Source organism: Anolis sagrei, chromosome 1, assembly GCF_037176765.1.
Source record: "Anolis sagrei isolate rAnoSag1 chromosome 1, rAnoSag1.mat, whole genome shotgun sequence".
In the NCBI taxonomy this organism is placed as follows: Eukaryota; Metazoa; Chordata; class Lepidosauria; order Squamata; family Dactyloidae; genus Anolis; species Anolis sagrei.
The window spans coordinates 296,962,599-296,980,947 of NC_090021.1; the positions used below are offsets into that span (position 1 = coordinate 296,962,599).

Sequence of the window (18,349 nt, forward strand, 5' to 3'; positions counted from 1 at the left end):
AAAATCTCAGCTTTTTTCTGGCCTAGAAAAATGTTATTGCTGGTCCAAGATATCTTGGGACCAGTGATTATCCACAGGAGGTGATTTCCCCCAAGGAACTTAGCAGAGGAGATGACCACAGGACACTTTATTTTCCTGTTCTCATATAGGCACAACTTTTAGACTGGCTGGTTTATTCTAGCATGAGCTATCCACCTACTTATTTGTGACCATCAGGAGAAATGGGTTAACATCCATGACAGCTTATGTTAGAATAAACCTGTTAGTCACAAAGTTGCTACCAGATTCCTTAATGCCATTTAATGCTGAAAAGGATTAAAACAGCCCTTTGAATACAGTAGAGCATCCTCAAACTGTGGCCCTTTAGCTGTTTGGGCCTCCAACTCCCAGAAGCTCTAGCAAGCTTGTTCCATGGTCCGGAATTCTGTGAACTGGAGGCCAACACAGCTGGAGGGCCACAGTTTGAGGATGCCAGCAGTAGAGGCTTGCTTATCCAACATAAAATGGACTGGCAGAACTTTGGATGAGCAAAAATGTTGGATAACAAGGAATTAAGGAAAAGCCTATTAAACGTCAAGTTATGTTATGATTTTACAAATTAAGCACCAAAACAGCAGTTCAATACATGGTAACATTATGTAGTAATTACTGTATTTACGAATTTAGCACTAAATCACCACAATGTGTTGAAACAGCTGTGGATCCGGGCAGAGAGAAGACTGCATTGGATAATACAGAATGTTGGATGAGTGAAGGTTGGATAAGCGAGACTCTACTGTACTACTTACTCAGGTCTGATAGTTTCTTTTAACATGAATATCTAAATGGGTCAAAACATCCTTTATTTTTGAGAGTCCGAAAAAATGCTAGTATTTTTCTTGTATCCAAGAAAGGTTTAGACACAACACGGCAGAATTCAGCAAAGCCAAATGGTTATAATTATGTGTAATTCCAGCCACAATCCATAGAAAGTATTCATTGGGAAATCAAAGGACTTGAACATCTTTGTATTTTGGTATCCATGAGAAATCCTTTAATAAAACATCAGTGTTACCAAGGGCTCACAGCACTTAACAAAAAGAAACTACAACAGAAATAGGGAGAAAATGTCTCTGAAGATATCATTGGACTGCAACTCTTATCATACCACATGTATATTGGTTAAATTTGCTAGAAGATGCAGTCCAGGAATCATCATCATCATCATCATAATCATCATCTTTATTTATAACCCATCACCATCTCCCCAAAGGGGACTCGGGGCGGCTGACATGAGGCCAAGCCCAAAATAATACAACATAATTAGACACAAAATAGCAAAGAAATACGTCATAACAAAATATGTAAAATAACAAATAAAATAAAATAGAGAATATAAAATGGCATAGTAAAATCAAACACAAAGGGAGGGCCAGATGTGTGAGATAAAATGTTAAAAGGTTAAAGCCCTGGGTGAGATAGGAATGAAAAGTGCATTTATGAGAGAGGAGTCCAAGAAGGAGGAGCAGTGGGGTTTGGCCTTTATAGGGGACAGTGGAAGGTGCTTTCTCATAAGGACAACTGTAGGTGGAAACAAACAAATGAATTGAGTGGTCACTCTCCGAAGGCACATTGGAAGATCCAAGTTTTTAGATCTTTCTTGAAAGCAGCTAGGGTAGGGGCTTGCCTTATCTCCCCAGGAAGTGAGTTCCAAAAATGGGGGGGGGGGCACAATGGAGAAGGCCCTCTCCCTCGTTCCCACAAGTCAAGCCTGTGATAGAGGAAGGGGCGAAAGAAGGGCCTCTCCAGAGGATCGGAGATTGTGCAGGTTTGTGGTAGGAGATACGGTCACAAAGGTAGGTGGGTCCCAAACCTTCAGGGTTTTATAGGTGATGACCTGCACCTTGAATTGGGACTGGAAGATGAATGGCAGCCAGTGGAGCTCCTTAACCAGGGGGGTTGACCGCTCCCTGTAATTCACCCCAGTTAGAAGTCTGGCTGCCAAGCATTGGACCAATTGAAGTTTCCGGCCCATTGTCAAGGGAACCCCCACGTAGAGTGCATTGTAATAGTAACTAAGGCGTGAACCACCGTGGTCAATTCAGACTTCGCGGGGTATGGTCGCAGCTGGCGCACGAATTTTAATTGTGCAAAGGCCCTCCCGGCCACCGCCGACATCTGCACAGCAAGTATCAGTGCTGAGTCCAGGAGGACCCCCAAGCTGCGGACCTGTGCCTTCAGGGGGAGTGCAACCTTGTCCCGCACAGGTTGCCACCCAATACCCTGGTCAGGCATATGACTGACCTGGAGGACCTCTGTCTTGTTGGGATTGATCTTCAGCTTGTTCGCCCTCATCCAGATCAACACAGCAGCCAGGCAATGGTCCGAGGGGCTTCCTTGGTTTCTGGTGGAAAAGAATAGTGGAGTTGGGCATAATCCATGTAGAGATGGCTTCCAACTCCAAAATTCCAGGTGACCTCTCCCAGCAGTTTCTTATAGATGTTAAAAAGCATGGGGGGCAGAATGGAACCTTGTGGACCTCACAGGGCAATGGCCAGGGGTCCGAGCAGGTGTCACCCAGCTTTACCATCTGGGAATGACACCCCAGAAAGGAATGAAGCCATATTAAAACCGTGCCCCCAAGTCCCATCCCAGAGAGTCGACCAAGAAGGATACAATGGTAGATGGTATCGAAAGCCGTTGAGATATACAAGAGAACCAGCAGGGTCACCCTCTGGCCAGTTCCCTAGAGAGGTCATCCACCAAGGTGACTAAAGCCATCTTGGTACTGTCCCCAGGCCTGAAACCAGACTGCGATCAATCTAGAAAATTGGTGTCATCTAGGAACCCCTGGAGCTGCGAGGTGACTACCCGCTCCAGCACCTTGCCCAAAAAAGAGAGGTTGGAGTTAGGAACATCTGGAATATTACTTGACTCCCACCCTTGAGTGGAGAAAAGAGAATTGTGCAAAGTTTTGCATGAATGACAGGATATGATCCTTAGCTTTCAGATTCATTTGAGCAGGGAATAGCCAGGTGACTGAAAAGCTAGTCCTCTAAGTGTAGAAGGGTTGAAACAGCAGTGTTCTTTTTTGCTTTTTGCTTGACATCTGCTTGCCCAATCAATTTGGAATCTGTTTTTCCTTGACTACATGTGGAAGAGTAATGTAGAAGGGATTTTAAACCCTCTCACAGCCAGATTGGTCAAGTGGCAAGTTGGATTTTTGTTCCTTCTGTACCACACTTAACTGATAGTGGTGTTGGTCACAAAGTGATTGCTAATGTAGATCAGCTTGGGAAAAAATGGAATGGTTCAAGGATAGAAGTGCATCAGTGTACCACTCTTTTACTAGACGTCTCAAGACCATTCATAGTATTGAGCAGTAGAGATTTTCAGACCACTTTTCTAATGCACTTTAGCAGTTTGACACCATTTTAACTGTCATGACTTCATCTTATGGACTTCTGCAATGTGGATACTACCACATCCACCCACAAATCCTTGAAAAAGTGTTCACAAGTATCCCTTTGAAATACAATGTTTATTTTCAGTTTTATATCAATGGTTGACTTCATTGTGCCCTACCATTAGATGAAATGACCACACCACTTCGTGCAGGAAGTTCTATGTGTCCCAAAAATGAAACAAAATGTGAGTAATGTAATTATTATCATCATATTTTTACTGAAACAGTAGAAGCACATGTGAGATTTTCTGTCTCATGTACCAAAATAACATTGCTAGCCTGAGGCAACATTGGCTATCAACAATGATGTGAATGCTGAATGTTCAGTCGTTTTCCAGAATATACTTATTGGGCAAAGATTGTTCGGCTAGGTATATTCCCTGGCATTTCATTTATTTTTCAATAAACGAGAATTCATTTAATTTTTGCTGCAATTTCATATTGCATGATCAAAGCTATAGGTGCTGACTCACTTGGGCAGGCTTGGAAACACATTTCTATTTGCAGAGGGATGAATCTTTAGTAACACTATTTCCCCACAGAGTAATAGGAAACCACATTCTTAATTGAAGCAACCAGATATCTACACTGAATGGGAGATGACATTTTAAAAAGCAATACATTCATTTTTACAGAAACGTAACAATGCAATGAGAAAACCTTCAATTGGTTAACATTTAAGTAATCCAGCAGAATGTGGTGACATGAGTGTGATGTTTTAAACCCTCTTTTGGCACTTCAATTGTTAAAGACTTTTCCCAGGAAGGCTCACCCATCATCTTCATTGTTATATAACCAGTCAAAAGTATTCAAACTTGCTAAAATGCAGTAGTTTAGTTCTAACACCTCAAAGACTCCAAACCTCCACAAAACACCCCCTAAAAGAAAAAAAAATCAACCAAATTATACTATTGTGGCAATAAGAAGTGATTTTCCATCAGATCAGGCTCTCCAAAATGTGCCATCTAGCCCCATGGTAGGCACAGGGAAGGAAAATGATCCTTGCCCCATGCTCAGTTACCCACTCGTGCTTTACTTTTTTTTTTATTTCACTTTGTAACAATGAGTACAAGTGGCTATGATGTATGCTTTATTCACTGCATATTAGAGGGATGGATCAAAACCAACAAAATGAAGTTCAACAGTGACACGATACTCTACTTAGGCAAAAAAAAAATGAAATGCAGATACAGAATGGGAGACGCCTGGCTCAACTGTAGTACATATGAAAAATATCTTGGAGTCCTTGTGGACAACAAGTTAAACATGAACCAACATTGTAATGCGGCAGCAAAAAAGGCCAATGGCCTGCATAAATAGGAATATAGTGTCTAGATCCAGGGAAGTCATGCTACCCATCTTACTTACTAACATCCTCATAGTCCGAGGATGATGGTCCTCCAAGAGTGGTATCCTGGGGGTGGATCCGTAGGTGGTTGTGGAGCCCTATTCTTGATCTGCATCTTCTTGCCCAGTGAGGGCATTGGTTTCCAGGTGGAAGGCAGTCCCGGTTGGGGTTGGCTTGATGCGCCTTCCTCTTGGCACGTTTCTCTCTTTCGCCCTCCATTCATGCCTCTTCAAATTCTGCAGCACTGCTGGTCACAGCTGACCGCCAACTGGAGCGCTCAAGGGCCAGGGCTTCCCAGTTCTCAGTGTCTATGCCAGAGTTTGTAAGGTTGGCTTTGAGCCCATTTTTAAATCTCATTCCCTGCCCTCCAACATTCCATTTTCTGTTCTTGAGTTCGGAGTAGAGCTACTGCTTTGGAGACGGTTGTCGGGTATCCAGACAACATGGCCAGTTCAGCGGTGTTGATGGCGGAGGACCATCGCTTCAATGCTGGTGGTCTTTGCTTCTTCCAGCACGCTGACAGTTGTCTCCTTGTCTTCCCAGGAGATTTGCAGGATTTTCCGGAGGCAGCACTGATGGAATCATTCCAGGAGCTGTGTGTGATGTCTGTAGACTGTCCACGTCTCACAGGCATATAGCAAGGTTGGAAGGACAATAGCTTTATAAACAAGCACCTTGGTATCCCTATGGATTTCCCGGTCCTCAAACACTCTCTGCTTCATTTGGAAAAATGCTGCACTCACAGAGCTCAGGCGGTGTTGTATTTCGGTGTCAATGTTGACTTTTGTGGAGAGGTGGCTGCCAAGGTAGCGGAAATGGTCAACGTTTTTTAATGTTACACCATTAAGATGTATTTCTCGCATTGGAGAGGGATTGGCTGGTGACTGCTAGAACAGCACTTTGGTTTTGTCGATGTTTAATGACAGGCCAAGCTTCTCGTATGCTTCTGCAAAGGTGTTTAGAGTGGCTTGTAGGTCTTCTTCTGAATGTGCACAGATCACGTTGTCATCAGCATACTGGAGTTCTATAACAGATGTTGCTATAACCTTGGTTTTGGCTTTCAGTCTGCTGAGGTTGAATAGCTTGCCATCTGTCCGATAGATGATTTCCACTCCGGTGGGAAGCTTCCCGTCAACAAGATAAAGTAACATAGCGATGAAGATGGAAAATAAGGTTGGGGAAATAACACATCCCTGTTTGACATCTGATTCCACCTTAAATGGGTCACTTTGGGAGCCATTGCTGTCCAAGACTGTTGCCATCATGTCATCATGGAGGAGCTGCAGGATGGGTGTCAATGGGTGCCATGTACAGAGGTTGATTTTGTTTCCTGCATTTTTCTTGGAGCTGTCGTGCAGTGAAGATCATGTCCACGGTTCCTCTGCAGGGGCGGAAGCCATTGTGGGATTCTGGGAGGGTGTCTTCTAAGAAGGGTAGAAGGATTGCAAGGATTCTTGTGAGGATTTTCCCAGCGGAGGTTAGAAGGGAGATACCTCGATAGTTTCCATAGTCTGTCCTTTCCCCTTTTTTGAAGAGGTTGATGATGGTGGCATCCTTGAGATCTGCTGGGATTTTCTCGGTCACCCACACTTTTTCTATGAGCTGGTAGAGTTGTTGTGTCAGCTCAGGTCCACCCTCTTTAAAGATTTCAGCAGGGATCCCATCAGGTCCGATGGCTTTGTTTTTTTTTTTTTTTGTTGGCTGATGGCATTGCTGACTTCTTCCAAACTAGGCAGTGCTGCAAGCTTATCCCTGGTTTGTTGTTGAGGGATTTGTGAAAGAATCTCTTCGGCCACACTGGAGCTGCGGTTCAGGAGGCTTTGGTAGTGTTCTTTCCAATGTAGTGCAATTGATTTTTTGTCCTTCAGAAGTTTGGTTCCATCTGATGAGCATAGAGGCTGTATGCCATAGTTTCTTGGTCCATAGATGACATTTGTGGCTTTGAAAAATCCCTGAGCATCATGGGTATTTGCCAGGTGTTGAATTTCTTCAGATTTCTTTGTCCACGAGTTGTTCTTGAGTTCTCTTGTCCTTCTTTGGACCTCAGCTTTTGCACTGGCGTAGATCTTTTTCTTAGCAGCACAGTTGATGTCTCTCTGTCATGTTTGGAAGGCTTTCCTTTTCTTGTCAATTAACTGTTGGATCTCGTTGTCATTTTCGTCAAACCAATCTTGATGTTTTTTGGTTTGATATCCAATAGTTTCTTCGCAGGCTTGGATGATGGAGGTCTTCAGTTTGTTCTAATGTTCCTCAACATTTTCAGGGTAATCTATGGGTAGATGGTCCTTGAGTGCTGTTTGGAGACAGGCTCATTTGGAGGGCTCTTGAAGGGCTTGGGTGTTTATTTTGTGCCTTTTCTTTCTTCCTTGGAGTCTGTGCTTGGGGGCGATCTTGCTAGTCATTGTGAATCGGATTTGCCTGTGGGCTGTCCAGCAGTCGTCAGCACCTGTCATAGCTCTTGTGAGAAGCACGTCACGGCGGTCTCTGGCCCGTGTGATTAAGTAGTCTAAGAGGTGCCAATGCTTTGACTGTGGGTGCTTCCATGATGTCTTGAACTTGTTTTTCTGGCGGAAGAGCATGTTGGTAATGACAAGGTTGTGTTCCACACATTTGGTGAGAAGCAGGATGCCATTCGAGTTGCTGTTTCCAACCCCATATATTTCTATGGTCCCTGGCCACAGGTCGAAGTCTCGCCCGACTAAGGAGGATGATTTTGTCCTCCTTAGGTATCTCCATTAGGATGGTTTCCAGCTGACAGTAAAAAAATTTCCTTGATGTCTTCATCAGCATCTAGTGTTGGTGCATAGGCACTTATGATGGTTGCCTATTGGCAAGATCAATTCAGAGTCTTGAGAGTCATTCGTTGATGCCAGTGGGTGCTTCGGTCAGATGTTTCACCAGATCATTTTTGATAGTAAAGCCAACTCCGTGCATTCTTTGGTCTTCTTCAGGCAGTCCCTTCCAGAAGAAGGTGTAGACTCCTTTTTCTTCCTTCAGCTGTTCCTCTCCTGCTCTCCGGGTCTCCTGAAGTTCTGCTATGTTGATATTAAAACATCCCAGCTCCCTTGCAATGATGGCAGTTCTGCGTTTGGGGCGTTCTCTGTCAGTATTGTCCATCTGTGTCCATATGTTCCATGTACTGAAGTTCATTTTTCTTTTTTGGCCACAGGGTGGTGACCCCACTGGATGCGGCACTCCAGTCAGGGATAAGAGAAACAGACTATGTTTAGAGCACCTTTTCTAGCCCCTTCCCCATGTAGGGTGAGCAGAGTGGGTCCTAAAATGGGCTGCTCAGTCATGGATACAGCTGCTGAACTACTCAACTGCCTCGGACCTTGAGGTAGAATGACTGAGTCCATATCCACTGCCCATGTGCCAGTGTGTGACTAGGGGCTTCTAGATTTCACAGTCCTGCCCCAGTCACCACTCGCTGATCACCATGGGACTTTTGTTGGTCCCCCCCCCCCCACGGAAGACGCCTGTGCATGAATTTTTTTAATGTGTGGAGGTCAGTGCACATTGATCAACACACAGTCTTCACAGAGTGAGGTTTCTCAGGTGGCGTAGTTTACCAAGATGACCATGCCTTCTCAATCTGTTGCAGCCTTCATCTGCCTTCACAGCCATTGTAACATGTACCATGTTATCCTCCACCTGCTCCGCCGTTGAGGTCTTTGGGTCTTCGGACAGTGCTTGGTCTGGAACCTCCCCCGTGGCCACTCCTGGGAGTGCACAACTCCAGTTGTTGTGCCCGCGGGTTCATTGGAACACACAGGACCCCTCACAATGACAAGGCGACAGTCCATCGAGGCAGGCTACCCCTCTATTCTTCTTTGTTCAGACCACACCTTGAATACTGTGTATAATTCTGGACACCACAGGGAGATGTTGACAAGCTGGAATGTGTCCAGAGGAGGGTGACTAAAATGATCAAGGGTCTGCAGAACAAGCCCTATGAGGATCGGCTTCAAGAGCTGGGTATGTTTAGCCTACCAAAGAAAAGGCTGAGAGGAGACATGATGGCCATGTATAAATATGTGAGGGAAAGTCATAGGGAGGAGGGAGCAAGCTTGTTTTCTGCTGCCCTGGAGACTAGGATGTGGAACAATGGTTTCAAACTACAGGAAAGGAGATTCCACCTGAACATGAGGAAGAACTTCCTAAGTGTGAGAGCTGTTCAACAGTGGAATTCTCTGCTCCCGAGTGTGGTGGAGGCTCCTTCTTTGGAGGTTTTTAAACAGAGGTTGGATGGCCATCCGCTGGGGATGCTTTGAATGTGATTTTCCTGCTTCTTGGCAGGGGGTTGGTCTGGATGGCCCATGAGGTCTCTTCCAACTCTATGATTCTATATTTTAATGGCTGAAGAAAATTATTTGATTTTTTTTCTGTATGCTGCTGCAGCATTTGCATTGAGAAAAAATCCTATACAACGGTTTTAACAATATCAGCCCAAGTGAAATAGCCAGAATAATATTCTACATACACTGGAGTCATCAAGCCTCTTCTTAGTTTGCCTGAGCTGTGTTAGCACAGCAATAACAGCAACCTAGTTTCTACTGTATCATATAATTAATTAACAGTTCTCATGGGCATGCAGGCTTACACATTAAAATTCAGGAAGCATTTTAAAAACCATCTCATTCAAACTGTGCAGTCTCTGAATGTCTTTGCTCAAAGGAAAGACTCAGGAAAAATCTTTCCGATACTTTCAAATTCATCATCAACAGGTTTCTGCCTAGGCAGCGGCTATAAAGAGAAACTATTTATTCACATTGTATGAGTATCCTGCAGTAGCAAACCTTTCGGAAAAGAGTCCAGTTTCTTGTTCTTTACTGTTCTTTCACTATAAAGCAGAAACAAACCTTTCTCCATTTCCCAATGCAGCTTTACAGTGAAATTTATTAAAGGAACACGTATTTTGACTTCGAAGAATCCAGTTATTCTGGATAATTGCAGCCAGCCAGTCACTTTATCTCTCACTCAGTGTAATTCTGAGTGTAAATGTAATTCTGTTGATTTCATACTTGTATACAAAAATAAATAATTTCAAATCAGGTAAGATTACAACCATTTGTCTGCACTGCATTCTCTCTCTCTCTCTCTCTCTCTCTAGCAATTTGTGATATCCTTTGTTAAAAACATTCCACAAAAGGTGTGCAAAACCTTTGTGCTTGTATGAATTAATTTTTTGTGCATATATTTCACTAAAATAAGAGGGGGGTACACAAATAAATGTATCTTTCGTGGCTCTTCTCATACTCGGATTCCTTGATTGATATGTGCCAAGCATGAGTAGATTTATGATTTTCTTTTTCTTGTAATAATTATTTTATGTCCCTCCTCACTCCCCAAAACCCTAAAAATCCCACCAGACTGTTTGAGGTTAATGTTGTCCCTCAACAGATCACTGCTTTTCTATAGACTGACCCATTTCATGGTTGGTGAGCAAGAAAATAGATGTTGAAATACATATTTGTAATATTAGTCAGCTTCCATGATTTGAATGTAAAGACAAGACTTACTTTTTAAAAAAGTGCGGTATCTAAACTTGATAAAACTCTAATGGACTCATTTGAAGTCATGAGAGAAATCCTTGCTGCTTGCCCCATGATGTGCCATCTGACAGCAAACTGGACTTAAGCCATCTGTGTTTTGACCCCCAGCTTCTGGAATTCTGCTTCTTTGATATTTGCAAGACATTTAATGATATGTGCTTTGGATGCTTGAATATTGAATTCCATTCATTCTAGCCAGGTGACTCGGCAACCTCCAAGGAGAGAACATGGCTCCGCAGCCTTGCCATGCGGTTACTTTAACAGCTGCGCTACCTATCCCGGCTCCCAGAACACCTTTGTAGGGTGCCTCCATGGCCCTCATTGCCTTGTTTTGTGGCTACTTTAACAGTCATGCCACCCATTGTCCAGATATTGGAACATCTGTATGGATTCTCATTTTCAGGGTTCAACCGACTCACCTGTTGCCTGCTGCTTCTGGCTGCTTATTCCACCAGCCCACTTTGGTTGGGATTAAAATGTTTAATTTTAAAATGTTTTATTGTATTTTTATTGAATTGTTTAATTGATTGTTTAATTGATATGTCATCAGCCCAATTTGGTTAGAATGTTTGTTTTTAAGCTTTTTATTGTATTTATATTTGAATTGTTCAATTAATATGTCATGTTTATTACTGTATGTTTAAATTGATATGCTAATTATTTACATTGATATATCATGTTTATTTTTATATGTGTAGTGCAGCATTGTATGCCATGGTCTGTAAGCCGCCCTGAGTCCCCTATTGGGGTGAGAAGGGCGGGATATAAATGTATTATTATTATTATTATTATTATTATTATTATTATTATTCTATTTAATATTTAATGTCACATTCATGTTTTCATTTCATGTTTTTTTCAATTTTTTTGTTTTCGTTTGTTGTACACCACTTTCTGAGCATATTATAGTTAGTAGTAAAAAAGTTTGATCTTTGTTATTACAATTCCAGTAGAGGAATACATCCAAATCACATCAGAATAATATCAAGGCATACCCCTCCTATAGCCACAAAATAAACAAAAAACCTTTGTGTGTTTCCTGCAGCTACATTTTAAATTCTGCTAAATTGACCCTCTCTATCTCAGCATCAGCATCATTTCAGAGAAGATACTGGTTTAAAACTGAAGTCAGAAAACTGGGATTTTGATATTAATGACACTAAAAAATGGGGTCTGTTTTTAAATTGTACATGAAATGTAGTGCTTCACTTCTTCTTGAGCTACTGTTCCTAACATTCCTTATCAGTGTTGGTTAGGAGTGATAGGAGCTGCAGTACATTTTCACATTTTGAAGGATCAGATTTTGCCTAAACCTGGTTTACCCAATACATAGCACTGCAAGTCTTTGTTACCTGGGTAGATTAAAAAGATTGCCATTGCTGTACTCTTCTTGTTGTAGACAGACAATAATAGAAATGCACTATGTATCTCCCAACAACCTCGTCACATGGGGCTAAAATAGGCAGCATGCACCGATCTAACCCCGGCCACCCATGGAGCCAGTCAGGTCCCATCATGTCGCACTGGCTCCGTGGGCGAAGAAGGGTAGAACCAGTGCACTGCTGCCATGGCAACATGAGACGCGTCTGTGTTGCCATTGACTTGCATAGTTGCCATGCACTATGCTTCCCTTCATGGAATTAATAGCCAGAGGAGCTGGCCGATGTGGGGCATGGGGTGGCAGCTTCCTCACGCCCTGCAGTGAAGCGATGTCCACTGTGTGATGAGGTGGTTGGACTTGAATGAGAGAGGGAATGTTTTTGCATATGCTTCTCTGAAGAACTCAAATTATTTATGCAAGAGAACTGAACATGAATAGCATAGCTGGAAGGATAAAAATAATCAAAGAAGCCATGAAGGGAGAACTTATGAATATCTATCTATCTATCTATGAGAGACTATGCACTGCATGAACAAGTGTGTATTGATGATCTGATGTCAGAATAAAATAGGATTCATAGAGCCTGAATAACTGTGCCTGCTATGCATCATTTATATTTGTTGGATGTTGCTCCTTTCTTGAAACTTTATGGCAGTGTTTTCCAGTAACTATCCCTTTTACAGTCACTGCTTCCAATTTTGTGAATTGATTTGGGTACCATAAAGTATTGTAAATAGATAAATAATGCTATAATGCTATATAATGCCTGCATTTCCTTGGTACATACAAATATATGATTTGATGTCCATTTATCCACTCTTTTCCTCCAATCTTTTTCCACTTCCCACCCATTTGTACAACCATGGAAATCATTGCTGGAACAGTGTGGGTTTCTGAAGGACAGGAAGAGAAGTGGAGCAATGGGGTGTATGTATATTTGAGTAAATTGTGTAAAGAAAACTCTAGGATACAGTCACCACATGTTGCAGTTGACATGAAGTCACATATTAACAACAATAAAATAGTAATTTTATATTTATGCAACTATAAATATACACCTATGTGAATGTGTATATCTATCTCTATCTTCAACAGCAATGATGACATGTATTTCTTATCCACCTCTCCCTGTGAATGGAAATAGGAAACCACAACTAACATCCATATAACATACACCTACAAATAAACATCAGGAAGAACTTTCTTTGAATTGTTCAACAATGAGATAAACTGCTTGGGGTGGTGGCAGAATCCCTTTGGCTGTCTTCAAACAGAGCCACAATGACCACCTTTTGGAAGTGCTTTAGTTGTGTACTCCTGCATAGCCTTCTAAATCTATGATGCTGTGATTTGTAATGTGATACTGCTATGTCCAATGACCTGAATGATAACATAATCCTACATAGTCAAGCACCCTGCAGATATAAATGTTTGGATTCTTAGAGATGTTTCAGATCTTGGAATTTGGGAGCTTTCTTTCATACCATGCTGTTGTAGCACTGGGTTGCTTTCTACATTTCACATTTAGGCAGGAGTACTTGAACCCTTTTCTTCTGTATTGTGTGTGATATGTGCTCAAGGACGATGCCTGTTAGAGAACATGCAAATACAGTGCATGCTTTCTAGCCCTTTCCCCTCTCCCTTTCCTTTCTGCCCTTCTGTGGATGGGAGTGAAGAGCTGTCCTTTGTTAAAAAAAAAATCTCATTCCTGTGTTGATATTTATAAGCACAGGGTTAAGGTTAAGCTCTGCCCCTATTTTCAAAGGATTTTCTTATCACCTTAGGCTGAGAGCTGAGTCCTATGAGACTTTGAGCTTACAGCTATATTGCTAATGGATAATGCCTTGAAGCACCATCTAGCTTTGCTCACCTTCATACCATTGCTTTTTTTCTTTTGCTACAGCATCTCAATTAAAAAGTTGAAAACAGACATTAAGTTGCTGGGTCCTATTGGTATGTATGGTTTTAGTAACACTTTCAATATACTTCTCTGTATAGATTTCCTTATCCATATTTCCAGGGCTCCGTCACCTATTTAGATTAATTCACCTTCTCCTATTGCTGCATTGCTGAAGTTTATGTACATGTGATGCACAACCTTACGAAATATATATACCTACTATTTCCAAGGCTGGTTGAAAATAGTTTGGGTCATATTATATCAAAAATGCATATAATTGGTATATTGGTTTTTTACATTCCTCCCCCATCTGTGACTGCATCTCTTAAAAGCACTGAATCACACAGCCAACAGAAAGACAGAATTATTCATATACCTTCCAAGCATTCATTTCCACACAAACAACAGGCTTGTGCAATTACAAAAGCTTCCAGAAAATTGAAATATTGGGGAGGGGGGATTGTAAAATCAAGGTGTCTCCCCCCCCTCCAGTTAAAAATCTCCTAATCTTTTGAAAACCTATTAATAGTTTTCTTCCATTTTCTTCTAAAGGAGTGCTCAAAGTAAGTGCCTTAATGAGGCAGTCATTCTAAACACGTACAGACAAAGAAGTGGTTTCCTTAGCAACCAGAATCATGCAAAAGCTCTCCGAGCCGTTATTTCCCAGTGTGGTTGAGTTTCTCTTTGGTCTCCATAGCATGTTAGCTTGCATTCAGGAGCACAGGCTGTCAGCCTGTTCAAAGATTACGTCCCTAGAAGGAATACAATAATTATTGTAAATGTTAACATATATATTAAATTTGATAGATGCATGTTTTTGTTAAAAAGGGAGGCACAGGTGTGTGATGGGGTGTGTGCAGAGGTAGTGAAAACAAACACTCATCTGACCCTAACAAGTAAGCCGAAATGATTTGGGCAACATAAGTTTCCTAGGGAGAGCTCATTGAGAGTTTTTATGGTTATAACGAAAAGCTGATGTAGTATAGTATTGGATTCTGCCTGTGCCGCAAAAGTGTATTTTGCAGTACATGTAGTCATCAAGACACCACCAGGAGAGATCATGCATAGCTAAGGAGAAAGATAGACAGACAGGTAGACAAAAAGTTTCTTATACTCAAAACAGCTGGATTGTTTACTAGCCTTGTTCAAAACTCTCTGATATAGCATAGATATCCAAACTGGCAAGAAAACCAGTGATCAAATTACACAATTTGAGGATTTTAGAGCATGATTTCACACATATCATGCTTATTAGGGGGTAGGTTCCATTGAAATCAGTGATGTTTGTTTCTGACTCAATGAATTTATCCCACAAAATCCATTTACCTTCTATGAGATATCCCAGGGCTGTATTCCCTTCACTATGGGCTTGTCTACACTAGTCCTATATCTTAAAAGGAACCAGAAATCATTCCTGGATGTCCAAGCAACATCCAGAGACTTCTAGTCCTTAATATGAGGTAACCTTGGAGAAATCAGTTTAATTCTGGGCTAAGCTAATTCAGGGAATGCACCAGAACTTTGCAAAAACATCACAGCAATCAGCTCCAAAGTGAACTAGTGTGCTGTTGATGTGAACCAGCAACACAGGTAAAAGGGGATGGATTGAACATGTATCATCTCCACCATCATTGAGGTAGATCCCTGGAGAGCTCCAGAGAGCTCTTGGGTGTATCTGGGCATCTGTGCTAACATTCAGAAGGAGGGGGATTGCAGCCAGGGAGAACAAGAAAGCAACGGGCAGGAGCTCTGTGGCATTAAGCAGTGACAACAGGGACAGGAAAGTACGGTGACATTCAAGTGGGCCAAACCTGTTTTGGACTGGCCAGAGCATCTAGACCAGGCATGGGCAAACTTCAGCCCTCCAGGTATTTATGACTTCCTAACAGATGGTAAACTGGCTGGGATTTCTGGGAGCTGAAGTCCAAAATACCTGGAGGGTCAACGTTTGCCAATGCCTGGTGAAGACTCTAGCTTACCACTGCTACAAGATAGATATGGAGTATCTGGCAGCCTCTGGGGCTGGTCTGGAGTATTGCTACTCTGATCTGGCCCCGGATTTAGTGCTACATGTAGATGAGCCCTAAGTTGCTGGATTAACATTCTGGCACATTTAGGATAGTTAAAAAGGAAAATTCGAGGACCAGGCAGAACATTTATGATTGACTGATTCTGTCTTTATACTTTCTCTGATACTCTGATGGAGTCAATTAAGGAAGTTGATTAAGTTTCAAGATAGGTCTCACTGTAACAGAAATCAGCCTTAAGTGTTCTAATTGATTTACTTTTATCCTCCCTTTTTCTTTTTTTATGCTACAACATTCTAACGGCTATTTCTGTGAAAATTGCATGATCAGCTGTTATCTTGTTTGCCTAATATTTCTGAAAGATAGTATGTTGCTTAGAGAATAATGTAGTTCAAAGAAGTTCAACTGCATTGAACTACATTATATGGGTCTGTATTGACCATATAATGCAGTTCTAAGCTGGGCGTACAGCCTCTACGCTCATCAGATGGAACCAAACTTCTGAAGGACAAAAATTCAATTGCACTACGTTGGAAAGAACACTACCAAAGCCTCCTGAACTGCAAATCCCACAACAACAAACCAGGGATGAGCTTGCAGCACTGCCTAGTTTGGAAGAAGTCAGCAATGCCATCAGCCAACAAAAAAATAACAAAGCCAGCAGACCTGATGGGATCCCTGCTGAAATCTTTAAAGAGGGTGGACCTGAGCTAACACACCAACTCCACCAGCTCATTGAAAAAGTGTGGGTGACTGAGAAAATCCCAACAGATTTCAAGGATGCCACCATCATCAAAAAAAGGGAAAGAACAGTCTGCGGAAACTATCGCGGTATCTCCCTTCTAACTTCCGCTGGGAAAATCCTTGCAAGAATCCTTGCAAATCACCTTCTATCGCTCTCAGAAGACACCCTCCCAGAATCCCAGAATGGCTTCCGCCCCTCCAGAGGAACCGTGGACATGATCTTCACTTCACAACAGCTCCAAGAAAAATGCAGGGAACAAAATCAACCTCTGTACATGGTATTCATTGACCTTGCAAAGGCATTCGACACATTGAATCGCAGCACTCTCTGGACCATCCTCCAAAAAATCAGGTGCCCTGGCAAATTTGTGAACATCCTCCTCCATGATGACATGATGACAACAGTCTTGGACAGCAGTGGCTCCCAAAGTGACCCATTTAAGGTGGAATCAGGTGTCAAACAGGGATGTGTTATTGTCCCAACCTTATTTTCCATCTTCATTGCTATGATATTTCATCTTGTTGACGGGAAGTTTCCCACCGGACTGGAAATCATTTATCGGACAGATGGCAAGCTATTCAATCTCAGCAGACTGAAAGCCAAAACCAAGGTTACAACAGCATCTGTTACAGAACTCCAGTATGCTGATGACAACATGATCTGTGCGCATTCAGAAGAAGATCTACAAGCCACTCTAAGCACCTTTGCAGAAGCATACGAGAAGCTTGGCCAGTCATTAAACATCGAGAAAACCAAAATGCTCTTCCAGCAGTCACCAGCTAATCCCTCTCCAATGCCAGAAATACAACTTAATGGTGTAACATTAGAAAATGTTGACCATTTCTGCTACCTTGGCAGCCACCTCTCCACCAAAGTCAACATTGACACCAAAATTCAACACCGCCTGAGTTCTACGAGTGCAGAATTTTTCCAAATGAAGCAGGGAGTGTTTGAGGACCAGGACATCCGTAGGGATACCAAGGTGTTTGTTTATAAAGCTATTGTTCTCCCAATCCTGCTATACGCTTGTGAGACATGGACTGTCTACAGACGTCACATGCAGCTCTTGGAACAATTCCATCAGTGCTGCCTCCAGAAAATCCTGCAAATCTCCTGGGAAGACAAGCGGACAACTGTCAGTGTGCTGGAAGAAGCAAAGACCACCAGCAATGAAGCAATGGTCCTTCACCATCAACTCTGCTGGACTGGCAGTTGCTCTACTCCGAACTCAAGAATGGAAAACGGAATGTTGGAGGACAGGAAAAGAAATTTAAAGATGGGCTCAAAGCCAACCTTAATAACTCTGGCATAGACACTGAGAACTGAGAAGCCCTGGTCCTTTAGCGTTCCAGTTGGCGGTCAGCTGTGACCAGCAGTGCTGCAGAATTTGAAGAGGCATGAATGGAGGGCGAAAGAGAGAAACGTGCCAAGAGGAAGGCGCATCAAGTCAACCCCAACCGGGACCGCCTTCCACCTGGAAACCGATGCCCTCACTGTGGGAGAAGATGCAGATCAAGAATAGGGCTCCACCACCACCTATGGATCCACCCCCAGGTTACCACTCTTGCAGGACCATTATCCTTGGACTACGAGGGATCGCCGAAGTAAGTCCAAGCTGGGGGTACAGATCCAACCTAAGAGGATCCAGAACAGCATAGATTCAGCTGAAGAGGAAATACATGTTTTCTTTTTGTTTATTTTTTATTGTGGTAAAATTGTATAAAAAGAAATGGGGAAACAATTGAAAAGTAATCACAAATCGATAAGAAAATCAATATTAAAGCTAAAAAAAGTAGTGCAACCTTCCCTCAAAGGCAATTGTTAAAACCCAGGGGTATGCAAAGTGCAGTCTACAGCTGGAATGAAGTTCTTGGGATCCCAAAGCATATGTCCTAAAGTTCCAGATGCCCAATTTTTGAAGAAAAATAATGCAAAGTTCCATGCATCT

The 18,349-nt window shown here is 42.3% G+C and overlaps 1 long non-coding RNA gene across 1 annotated transcript in view; it reads left to right on the forward strand.

Moving 5' to 3' along the window:
- The window catches only part of LOC137095826 (uncharacterized), a 125,516-nt gene extending 107,718 nt beyond the window's left edge, over window positions 1-17,798 (forward strand). Inside the window, exon 5 of the long non-coding RNA XR_010908988.1 lies at window positions 17,778-17,798. This is a non-coding gene — a long non-coding RNA (uncharacterized lncRNA). The remainder of the gene's footprint in view (window positions 1-17,777) is intronic.
- Window positions 17,799-18,349: the final 551 nt, after the last annotated feature.